This window comes from Rosa rugosa, chromosome 2, assembly GCF_958449725.1.
Source record: "Rosa rugosa chromosome 2, drRosRugo1.1, whole genome shotgun sequence".
Classification (NCBI taxonomy): Eukaryota; Viridiplantae; Streptophyta; class Magnoliopsida; order Rosales; family Rosaceae; genus Rosa; species Rosa rugosa.
The window spans coordinates 22456056-22466574 of record NC_084821.1 but is presented as its reverse complement, the minus strand read 5'-3'; the positions used below and the strand labels follow the sequence as shown (position 1 = coordinate 22466574).

General features: G+C 38.3%; 1 pseudogene; it reads left to right on the top strand.

Annotated features, from left to right (window-relative positions):
* Positions 1–6103: 6103 nt before the first annotated feature.
* LOC133732656 (uncharacterized) lies at positions 6104–6967 on the top strand (annotated as a pseudogene).
* The last annotated feature ends 3552 nt before the right edge of the window (positions 6968–10519 follow it).

Genomic DNA, 10519 nt, shown 5'->3' with positions numbered 1-10519 from the left:
TTTGTGATTTTGTGATTTTGGGCTGTTGAGAAGACGCAGCTGGATTTAGACTTGAGTAAATCTCACATGGTTCATTTACGAACCGAATTTCTTTTATGATAACAAATATTTGTTTTAGATAATATGGACTTGATCGTCTACGGTCCATGGGTAAGTAAAAACCAAGGTTTTAATTATAAAAATGAATTTTTTGGTTTTTAGTGCGTGTGAACTATAGTTTGTATTAATTAGTAGGCATTTCTGAGAGGATGGCTATATATATATACACACACACACACACACACACACACACACACGAAATCTATATCTGGATGGTGTGGCATTGGATGAAATAATAATGGTGATTGTACTGGATTATTAATTCGAGCACATATTTTCTACGGAAATACAATATATCATGTAATTGTTGATATTATTGTGAGAAAGCGTATGGGAGTCTAAGTATAACATTTGAGTCAGGTGGGACTTTTAAATGTTTTGAGTATAACATTTTAGTCAGGTGTGACTTTTAAATGTTTCGATCTACGGATCTTGTGTCAAAATAGTGACAGAGACAATATTTTCGTAAACTTGAACCTTGGCCGAGGTGACAAGCTAAGAATCAGTTAAAGGTCTAGTCTGTCTGCCATCGTACGTCATGAGATCAGTAGCAAGTGGGTTACTTGGGATCATGAGTACGTATTTGTTACTGAGAGAGTGTCGGGTGGTTTCTTTCATTATTGTTCATTAGGGGACATGGTTGTATATTGAATTGTTGATTAGATTTATTGAGGCATAAATTGGTTCTTGAGTATAGAAATTGTTTTGCATGTATTATCGAATCATTTTATTTGAGTTTACTCATACAAGCTTTAAAAGCTTACCGGATTTGTTGTTTGTTGATTACACGTATTTCTATGCATGTAATTATACCTAAAACGCTTGAATTAAGCTAATCTTCAAATCAATTATTATATAATTAATCTACTTTTATTTATTTTGTAGGAAATAAGCGGAGTTGCGGAAACGAGATAGATTGACGTGAAAATGGTGAAGATTTGAGTTTTCGACAAAAGGACGAAGTTGTAGATTTGTTAATTGCTTAATTGCTTAATTAAGTTGAATTGGTTAATTAATGAAGCATGCACGTGCAGTTTTGTTTAATTGGTTGGAAACCAATTCCAATTGGACACGTGGCATGGCATGGTTAATTGGTTTAATTAACCATGATTCTCACCTCAGGTTGGCGTCCTCCCCTCACGCGCATCATGATTTCTTCCTCTCTTCCTCTATTGTCGTGCCACGTGGCCCTAAGCTTAATTATCTCTCTCCAGCAGCACACAGTAGCGACTCATATATATATATATATATATCCCTTTCATCTCTCACCCAAAGGAAGCGACAGCGCCGCACCACCAAAACAGAGGCAGCCCTTCTCTTTCCCTTCCTTCTCCATTTTTTCCTTCTTGCCAAGAACCACCTCTCCTCTCCAATTTCTTCTCATCACTAAGATCCACACCTCCTCACCAAGATCCACCTCACCAAAATTCCATCTTCTCATCAATTTCACAAAATTCAAAGGGAAGCACTTCAAGCATAAGGGGTTTAATCACCACTTGGGTAAAAGGGAGAAAGTATAATCCCAAGACTTGTTATGTATGCTTTTTAGCATTGGTAGCTTGTCTTGGTTGTTCTCCCTTTTCTATACATTTCCCTCTTTTATTTTTATGAAATTGATGGAATTGATGATGTATATATTTATGGGTAGTGAGTAATTTCCTTGTTGGGGGTTATGGTTGTGTGCCTTAGCCCAAATTTGATGTAATGGATGCTTAATTTAATTTATATATGGAATTTGTTAATTATTGGATGCTTGTGTTTTGTGATAATTGATTAGAATGCATGCTTAGGAATTGTCAACTCTTGGGTATGTATTTTAATAAGTCTAGATTAAAATTTAGGGGATGACATCCTTAGATTTTAGAGCTAGAACCCCGATTTAATAATCGTGGGAAGTACAAGCATGGTTCACTGCATGATTATCTTGATCGCAATTATGGTGAGCTTGGTTGCCTAATTCCTCGAACTCTAGGCCTCTTGATGTGAATTGGTGACCCTTGAACCGGCTCTAATTCATGTCAAGTGAGTTCCTACGGCCCTTGAACCGGAGTAGGAATACCATGAAAGGGAATTTCGGCCCTTGACCCTTGAAAAGCCTTGGGTACGGTTCTACCATCTTTAATAAATTGCACGTAAATCAAATTAGCATCGAGAGCATTGAATTAGGGTTAGGATTCATCCCTAACTACCAATCCCATATCTATATTCATTTTTTAGTTTTCTTGCCTTTATTTAATTTAGTTGTTAATTAAAGTTTCCATTTAAATTCTTGCACTTTAGTTATTAGAAATGCAAATTATATTTTCGGTGACAATTTCTATCTCATTGTAAATAGTCATCACTAGGTCTTAGTTTTGATTAGGCTTTGGTGCAAACCAAAGTCGAGCATTGCTAAGGCTTGGTGCCTTAGAGTAGCATTTTTATTTATTTTCTTTTTCTTTTTCTTTGTTTGCTAAGTGTCTTTATTTCCGACTATCCAAGGATTGTGGGTTAGCCACTAATCCCCGTGGTACGATAACTTTGGGCATAATATTTCCCTATCTTGACAATGATACGTACACTTGCGTAAATGTGTATCAAGTCATTTGCAATCACGGTGCACTATTCCATGGTGTAGGGGTTAATCCTGCAGGTCAGGACGTTCAGGGTGGAGATCGAGTTATGTAGTGTAGCAGTATTAGGTTCGGACCTATTTGTTTTTATATTGCGGATTGTGTATGCTCTGAATGAGCCTTACATTTTATTTCATTATTTGGTGATGTAATAATTGACTCATGGTATTGAGTTAAATTGAGATTGTATATCAATTGATGTTGAGTGATTTATTCGAAAAAAATTCTGAGAGCTTGAACAAGTTAGTTGAGTTTTCATGTTTCGGATTTTGAATTTATTTATTCAAAATTCGGGGCGTGACAATCAGTGAGTTCTTCAATCCCTTAATTTGTGTCATCTTGAATACACCAGTCTTCATGTCAAATATTGCCACTGCTTTGCTAGAACATTCATCTCCTAGAGCAACCAGGAAAGATGAAGAGAAAAGTTCTCCTGGTCCTTCGGTCCTACAGACTCCTAGTGCTTTTAGGAGAATTCATGTGTTGAATGGAAACATGCCAATATGCTTACAATCTCCCCCTTTGGCATTCCCATTCAACACAGGAAATTTTCATCAACCTGCAATGCTTAGTTTAACAGAACAAAACCATTTTATAAACCATACTCAGTTTAATCATTAGACCATTATTAATCACAGTAAGGCTCTCTCAAATTGATCTGTAAATCACACTGTCATTTTCACCAAGGATCAATGATCACAGAGAAATCAGAACTCAAGAGTTCACTTGGATCTTTAGAATCAATTTCCATCATTTTCTAAAATCCAAGGAACATAAAATATCCAACAAAATAAACAATAAAACAAGCATCCAAGGTCTGTGCTTATGCACTTACATCACCAAAACTAAAACAATTGTCCAATAAAAATTACTGATGAAAATAAAAATAAAAAGAGCAAAAGATAAGAAATTTTACTTCTCCCCCTTTGAAGGGGAATGCTTAAAGGGGGGATGCTCAAACACGGTGAACAGCTTGTCCAGTTTTTCCTTCATCTCAGCAGAATCCATCGACTCATCACTCTCCTCACCACCAGCCTTCTTCCAAGCAGCACTTGTGGAAGGTCCCGGATCACCTCCTTCAGAAACCTTGCTTGTCACAGCCTCCCTCCTTGGGAACCCTGGGGGGTGGTCTTGCATGTTGAGGACTACCATTTCCAGATGACTGATTGCAGTGTGGCACTTGATGAGAGAGAGGTTGAGATATGTCACATAGTCGACCAGGCAGCGGACCCTCCAGTCTGTCACTATAAGGCCGTCGCGAGTCACCGTCTCCAAGGTAGCAATAGAGGAGGCAATCCCTGCAAGGGTGGCCGGAGGCCGTGGTACAGCAGCAGCAGGAAGACTGGATGGTTCTGCAGCAGAAGGAGGAGAAAGCGGATTTAGATAAGGGGAGAGGCGAGGCAAGGGAGGAGTACTTCTACTACAATGGCGAGGAGGATCACAGACGTGCGAGACTCCAGCTGCTGCAGCCTTGCGGGCATGCTCCTCAAGAGAGAGTGTGGCATATGGCCAGCGTTCTCCAATGTGTGAAGTAGTCTTGCTTTGAACCATTGTTGAGAGGAGGCGGGAAAATGAAAAGACAAGAATTTTAAAACTGCACACTTAGACAAACCCTAGTGAGATCTGAGAGAGACAAAGAGAACCACAGTCTTTATATAGAGCACGATATTAGGGTTAGACAACTCAAAAGTCACACCTCTTCAACTCAAGAGACATAGCGTCTCCTAAGAGGAGAGGATTTAAAACACATAAATGCTCCTAGAATAACTCATAAGAATTGAGACTCCCCCTAAAAGCATGCCATTTTAGAGATGTAATCACATTTAAATCATGTCACAATCAAGAATGAGAAAAATCTACACATCGTATGGTGGATAGTCCATGTCATATCAAGGTTAAGGAGAGAAAAATCCGCATAGCTAAAACACAGAAAATCACAAATCTGTTGTTGGTAAGACACATACTTCAACTAACAAGAGTTTGTGAACATGATGTATTCTATCAGCAATGTCAAATTGACTCACACTAGATATTAATCAGTAAACTATGAGATAAGTGAACATAAAACACATATGAGGCTTTTAACTATGATCAGTGAAAGGGAGAGAGAATTGAATGAGATGACAGATTGTTGACATTTTTGTTCATCCTCCTTATGACTCCTAAGGGAAGCAGGAGACAATACCTGTTTTTATAAACACATAGACTGAACTAGATTGATCTTTCATTTGATCAATGTAACAGCTTGAACTCATGTAGCAAGGCATACAATAGTAACTCCAAGATAAGATGATCTTAAGGTACTAAATATAACAAGCATGCTCAAATGAAGTGTACCTTGAGTTGCTGTTCTTATTTTCTTGGTTTATTTTTCTTTGACAATGATCAAGCCATTCCTGTTTCTTGCAAATCTTGGAAAGTTCACCACAACCAAGACCTGATTTCATTTGGGAATAGCTAGATCATGCTCCATTTACCAGTTGATATTCTTTTTTTTCTTTTTCAACTGAAGTAAGGCTTAGTTTGGGAATGCTTCCTGAGCTGCTTTTAGAATCAAAAGTGCTTTTGAGCCTAATCTAAGCTGTTTGGTAAAACTCCTTAAAGCTGATTTTGGTCGAAGTCGCTTCTCCCAACCGCTGTTTCTGAGAAGCAGCAATTCCTAGCTTTTAGGAATTGCTTCTGCGGAACCACTCCGAAAAAACACGGAGCTTTTAATGAAATATATTCAACTACCAATTTTGTCCTCGTCCTTTCTGAAAATTACGTTGAACCCAACAACTCTATCGTTTCTCTTGATCGCAGATTCGCAGATGCATCGTTCTTCTGCTCCTCTCTTTGCTGTCAATCCCTAATCCTCATCGGAACAAATGGGGAGGGAGGGCCTCTACTTCTCCTCCTCTCTCTGAGAAGTATCATCGTTCTCATCAGAAACACGACGAGAGGAGCTCTATTTGTGATTGTCTTCTCCTTCTTCCCTCTCTACAGTCATTGAACTGTTCAAGCATCAATCATCCTCATCAAAAACTCGGTATAGCAGCGTCGTCCCCCAATTCTAAAAGGTAAAACCTCTTACCAACTCTTTTACAGAAATATTTGGCCTGATTTTAGATTAGATTTTTTTCTGGGTTGCTGGGTTTGCTAGATTTTGGGCGTATTACTCTTTGAGCTTTTTTTGTCTTCTGTTAATGCAAAACGTATTTTATGCCTTTCAATAGTTGATTTCTTCATCTTTCATATGGGCCAATGAAGGACCACTCTTTTATTGCAAGAATTGTTTATGGCATGTACTGTCCATGAGAATTACATGAGAAAGAAGGGGGGACTCTGGGGTGGAGAAAAGTACCTAACACGGAAGCTTCCCTGAATTGCATATTGCAGAACGTTATTTGTGACTTATTTGTGCAGAACGTTATGGATCGAAATTAACATCTGAGGAGCTCCTGGAGTTTGATGCGCTGACAGATGACTATGAAGTCAGCTGGCATGTGAAGCATCTTAGAAGTTTATTGAGTCCGACATCGGATGAATTGAAATCAAGGGAAGTTCAAGTGAAGAACCGGAGGCGAGCCTACCTGAATAAGTTGATATTTGATGGGCAGTATTTCTCGGAGGATTCAATGAGGGAGAGCCCTACTTGCATCATGAGTATGTGGGGAAGTTTCAGGTTCCGAGTTGTAGGAGCATGGCAAGACCTGGGGAGCGGTGGTAAGATACTTTGTTGCGGAGGTCAGAGGAAGCGATTTTGGTAGCAAAGATTAGAGGGGAGCAACAGAGGTTGGGTGTTAGGAGAAGATCTGGTGGATCCTCCTTATGTGACCAGTGGTGCTGAAACTGTAGACCATACGGATGCGCCTAATGATGCTTAAGAAACCACAGCAAGGTAGAGTGAGCAAGCAACTGTATCTGCAGAAGAGTTGCAAGATCTGATGGACCAGTTCACCTACATCATGCATGAGAAATTTTTGTTAGGAGAAGATCACGAGTACTTAGATTACTCAAAGATAGACAACGACGAGACATTGGATGATCACTGGCAGAGAGAAGCCAACCATGACGCTGAAGAGAAGTACTTTGATGAGGATTAACAAAAGTTGAAGGGCGTTTATGTTTTTCTCTGCACTCTAAGCCTTTTAACTCTGATGTTAATATTTTTTGCTCTAGAGAGTATTCATAACCTAGTGTTCCAGTTGTAACTATACCAGTATACCCTACTTTCTCTGTACATTATATATATGTAACCGCATGTTTGTTTTAGTTGTTTGCTGGGTTTTCCTTCTTGATCATCCTTCAAGTGACTTTAATATATTTTATGTAATGGTTTCCGTTGAACTATGGTGAGGAAATTAATCTAAATATTCTTAACTTATTTTGTATAATAGTAAAACATAATATGCATATTGAAGGGTTTAAAGTAAATCTTTTATTCGGTCCAAGTAAGGGTACAAAGATAATACATGAGAATTTTTTTTTTATTTGGCATGGTTACATAATCAAAAAATAAAATTATGTATTTTAGTAGCATATCTTAGCATGTATGACTATTTTGGTAATTATACCCAGCCAAAGCACTTTTGCCTTGCAACTTACCAAACACCTAGAAATTGCTTTTCGTTCTCACAGCACTTTTAAAAACAGTTTACCAAACACCTCAGTTGCTTTTTCTCACAGTAAGTTCGGAAGTGCTTTCTCTTACAGCAAGTTCGGAAGTGCTTCTTCTCACAGCACAGCAATCCCAAACTAAGCCTAAGTAAAACTGCTTCTTGAGACTGTCCAATTTTCAATTTACTCTCCCAGACACTAAACTTAGTACATGCCACCACGTATGCATATATGTGAGTGTAAAACAGAGTTTAACTAACTGAATACCCTAGAGAAGTTCAATTTCAATGTCCAGAATAAGACATGATGACAAACCAAAACACAGTGATAGTATATGTAACCAACATTGATTGAGTTCAGAGTGAGCTAAGGTCAGATTATTTCCTACTCACATCTAGACAAACAACATGGACATTCAATATTTGGAACATATACCAAGTGCATTTCTCAATGATTCAAATCTAGCATTATTTAGAGGTATAGTGAACAGATCAGCTAGTTGATTATCAGTAGACACAAAGCTCAACTCAAGAATGTTCTGCTCAACCAAGTCTCTAATAAAATGATACCTCAAATCAATGTGCTTGGTTTGAGAGTGTTGCACTGGATTCTTGGTGATATTGATAACACTAGTATTATCACAGAAGATAGACAACTTACCTTGAGGAATGCCATTGTCTTTGAGCATTTGCTTCATCCAAAGCATTTGAGTACAGCAACTGCTAACAGCTACATACTCAGCTTCTGCAATTGAAGAGAGATGCAATTTTGTTAGTTGCTATGCCAAGCTACCAGGTTATTTCCCACAAAAAAACAGCCTCCTGAAGTGCTTCTTCTATCCTTCAAATTTCCTCCCCAATCTGCATCTGAGTACCCTGCAACTTCCACATTAGTATCAAAACTATAGAAAATACCATAAGTAACAGTACTTGAGATATATCTGATGATCCTTTTGACAGCTTCCAAGTGTGATTCTTTGGGATTTTCTTAGAAACGAGCACATACTCTAACACTGTATGAAATATCAGGCCTACTTGCAGTGAGATATAAAAGACTGCCAATCATGCTTCTGTAGAGAGTTTGATCAACAGATTTTCTCTCCTTGTCTTCACTGAGCTTTGCAGTCGTGCTTATAGGATTGTTGACTACCTTCTTAGATTCAAGTCCAAATTTCTTGATCAGATTCTCAGCATATTTAGTTTGAGAGAGAAACATCCCTATGTCAAGCTGTTTAACTTGTAGTTCAAGAAAAAATGTTAGTTGACCACACATACTCATTTCAAACTCATTTTCCATGACAGATTTAAACTCATCAACAAGTACACTAGATGTAGATCCAAACACAATGTCATCAATGTACACCTGAGCTATGATAATGTCATTTTTGAGTCTTTTCACAAACAAGGTTTCGTCTACAGACCCCCTGATGTAACCCTTGCTCACAAAATGAGCAGACAGTCTTTCGTATTAGGCTCTAGGAGCCTGCTTTAGGCCATAAAGAGCATTTTTAAGCCTGTAGACATTATCCAAATTGTCAGGATCTTTGGACCCTTGAGTTGCTCCACATACACTTCTTCTTATAGGACTCCATTTAAGAAGGCACTCTTGACATCCATTTGAAACAGTTTGAATCTTAAATGACAGGCTACTGACAGAAGTTACCTTACAGACTCTAACCTTGCAACTGGGGAAAAGGTTTCATCAAAATCAAGACTCTCAACTTGTGAGTAACCCTGTGCAACTAGTCTAGCCTTGTTTCTAGTCACATTCCCTTTCTCATCACTCCTGTTTCTGAAAATCCACTTGGTTCCTATGACATTGCAGTTACTAGGTCGTGGCACAAGGTATCATACATCATTCCTAGTGAATTGATTCAACTCATCTTGCATAGCACCAATCCAGTCATCATTTCCTAAAGCCTCTTTCACATTCTTAGGTTCTATGAGTGATACAAAACCACACTGAGATATAACATTTATGTTTATCTTATTTTGAGAAATAAAACAAAGAAGTACCTTATCTTGACTTACCTCTGCAAAAGTTTGTCTTCGAGTTCTTAGCCCATCTGACACATTTCCAATTATATCTTGACAGAAGTGATCCTTTTGTACTTGTTTGAAACCTCTTCTCATTTGTGGAGCTGGATCAAAAATGCTATCGACTATTTATTCTTCTTCAGCATCTGTTGGTTCACTTTGAGGAGCTGTGCTTGAAGTTGATGGTACATCTGCATAGAATTCTTCCTGTCTAACAAACTGATCATCAATAGAGACATTAATAGATTCCATAACAACTTTTGTTCTTTTGTTATAAACTCTATAAGCCCTACTGTTTACAGAGTATCCCAGAAAAATACCATCATGACTTCTTGCATCGAATTTACCAAGCTGCTCCCTATCACTCAATATGTAGAAGGGACTTCCAAACACATGGAAGTGCCCTACATTTGGTTTCATACCTTTCCACAACTCATAAGTTGTTTTGTCAGTGCCTGGCCTAAGAAAGACCCTATTGATAGTGTAGCATGCAATGCTTATGGCTTCAGCCTAAAAGTTAGTGCTTAAACCTACAGCACGTAGCATCACTCTAGCCATATCCAACAACACTTTATTCTTTCTTTCGACAATTCCATTATGCTGAGGGGTAATTGGAGCTGAAAACTCATAGGAAACACTAAGCTCATGAAATAGTTAGCAAAAGCAGTATTTCTAAATTCAGTGCCATTGTCAGATCTGACCCTAACCATGCATGTATTAGTGGACTGTTTCTCCTTTGACATTCTTTGACTTAATCCCTTAAAAGATTCAAATGTTTCAGTCTTATCTTTCAAGAAGTTAACCCAAGTATATCTAGAAAAATCATCTACTACTACCAACAAGTAGCTTTTACCTCCAATGCTTTCAGAATGAGCTGGTCCCATGAGATCCATATGCAGCAATTCCAGAACTTGTGTAGTGGTAGCAGAATTCATCACTCTGTGAGGAGCCTTAGTTTGCTTCCCAATTTTGTAGCCTCCACATATCTTGTCAGTCTTGCCACTCAAGGCTGGGAAGCCTCTGACACACTGCTTGGAGGATAGCTTGAGCAAATCTTGATAGTTCACATGTCCTAACCATCTGTGCCATAGTTCAAATGTTTCCTCTGTGGATCTCATTGATAAACACGACTGCACACCAAGAGACTCATTAGCTTGAATATGATAACAATTA